The following is a 2,500-nucleotide window of genomic DNA, read 5'->3' on the forward strand; positions in this document are numbered from 1 at the left end:
CACAGAGCCTACACCCACCTGGAGAGGCCATCATCTACATGCTCCACAGAGCCTACACGCACCTGGAGAGGCCATCATCTACATGCTCCACAGAGCCTACACCCACCTGGAGAGGTCATCATCTACATGCTCCACAGAGCCTACACCCACCTGGAGAGGCCATCATCTACATGCTCCACAGAGCCTAAACCCACCTGGAGAGGCCATCATCTACATGCTCCACAGAGCCTACACCCACCTGGAGAGGCCATCATCTACATGCTCCACAGAGCCTACACCCACCTGGAGAGGCCATCATCTACATGCTCCACAGAGCCTACACCCACCTGGAGAGGCCATCATCTACATGCTCCACAGAGCCTACACCCACCTGGAGAGGCCATCATCTACATGCTCCACAGAGCCTACACGCACCTGGAGAGGCCATCATCTACATGCTCCACAGAGCCTACACCCACCTGGAGAGGCCATCATCTACATGCTCCACAGAGCCTACACCCACCTGGAGAGGTCATCATCTACATGCTCCACAGAGCCTACACCCACCTGGAGAGGCCATCATCTACATGCTCCACAGAGCCTACACCCACCTGGAGAGGTCATCATCTACATGCTCCACAGAGCCTACACGCACCTGGAGAGGCCATCATCTACATGCTCCACAGAGCCTACACCCACCTGGAGAGGCCATCATCTACATGCTCCACAGAGCCTACACCCACCTGGAGAGGTCATCATCTACATGCTCCACAGAGCCTACACCCACCTGGAGAGGTCATCATCTACATGCTCCACAGAGCCTACACGCACCTGGAGAGGCCATCATTTACATGCTCCACAGAGCCTACACGCACCTGGAGAGGCCATCATTTACATGCTCCACAGAGCCTACACCCACCTGGAGAGGTCATCATCTACATGCTCCACAGAGCCTACACGCACCTGGAGAGGCCACTCAGCTCAGTGAGGATTATGTTCTCTGAATTCTCCAGCACCTTCAACACCATCCAGCCGCCTCAGCTAGCGGAGAAGCTCATGGTGATGCAGCTGGAGCACTTGGTGGCCTGGATCACAGACTATCTCACCAAGAGACCGCAGTACGTCAGACTGCAGGACAGTCATTCTGATGTGCCGGTGAGCAACACCGGTGCCCCCTCAATGAACTGTGCCGTCACCCTTCCTGTTCACCCTCTACACCTCCGACTTTTGCCACAACTTGAGCGGGTGCCACCTACATAAGTTACAGAGTACAGAGCCCTGATGGAGAGCTTTGTAGGCTGGAGCTACTGTACAACAACCACCTCAAACTCAACATCAGCAAGACCAAGGAGCTGGGGGTGGACTTCCGGAGGGGCAAGAATAGCCCCCCCCCCGACTCCCATTACCATCTGAGGGGATGAGGTAGAGATGGTGGAGACATAAGTTCCTTGGAATTAGGGCTGGACGGTATGGTCTAAAATGTATATCACGGTATAATTTGAAGCATATATAACGGTATATATCACGGTATATTCATTTATCTTAAAATGTCTATATAAATGCTTCTGAAGGGGTAAAACACTGGTATGGCAGCTATTACTGTACTCTTGTATTACTAATTTACTAGGATATATTTCACATAGTACAGAGGTATTTTAAGAACATTTATTGTGCAAAACTGAAATAGAAAAATGCAAAACCTTTTCTCAAGTTACTTCCATCTCTGAAAAACACTTTTTTCATGAAATACAATCAAATCGAGTGGCACAAAGTGAAAATAAAAACTACAGCAGGACAGGAGGTTTCTTTCCCTCAAACACAAATTATACAACTCCAACATAACTTAACTTTGGTGTACATGTTTGACAACGTAGAGAGAGAGAGAGAGAGAGAGAGAGAGCGTGATGTAATTTTTAGTTTGAGGTTTGAGCTTTCTAAGATGCCGTAGGTGACACCAGGATTGTCAACACACAGTTGGAAACGGGAGAAGCCTGATGGATAAAGCGATATAAAGGAACGAATAGCCAAATAAATGTGAAGTTATCTTTGAACCTCTGTTGTCAAGCCTCATCAATATACCCCCCCCCCCCCCCCCCTTTCCTCACGAATGGAACTGGTGCCGCGGAGTCACGTTAGAACGTTGGTGGCTAACGTGAGTTAGCTTAGCGGCTAACGTTAGCCCCGTTGCTGTGCTAAAGCCAGCCTCCTTAGCCAAATTGAAAAGCCAAAACTATATGGCAAGGTCCGTGAACAAGTGGAGAAAAACTCAGTACAATTAAACACTATGCAACGACCACTGCAAATGTCGAGTGAATTGACAAGTAACGTTAACGTCTGTGCTGTGACTATCTGCTCTAGTCTAACCGGTCACAAGGTATGAAGGTACTGTATAGTCAAAATCCATACCGTAGCACAAATTCATACCGTTTAAGGCCCTCCCATAGTCGAGCAGACTGTACACAGAGCAGACTCCGCGGAGGTCCGCGCGGACTCTTTGAGCTTTGATCTCAGCGGACAGCAG

The 2,500-nt window shown here is 49.4% G+C and overlaps 1 protein-coding gene across 1 annotated transcript in view; it reads left to right on the top strand.

Moving 5' to 3' along the window:
* The window catches only part of LOC311223298 (dematin-like), a 196,920-nt gene that overhangs the window by 133,048 nt on the left and 61,372 nt on the right, over positions 1 to 2,500 (top strand). The gene's annotated exons all lie outside the window — the stretch shown is intronic.

This window comes from Notolepis coatsorum (assembly GCF_963971535.1).
Source record: "Notolepis coatsorum genome assembly, chromosome: 2".
Taxonomy (NCBI): Eukaryota; Metazoa; Chordata; class Actinopteri; order Aulopiformes; family Paralepididae; genus Notolepis; species Notolepis coatsorum.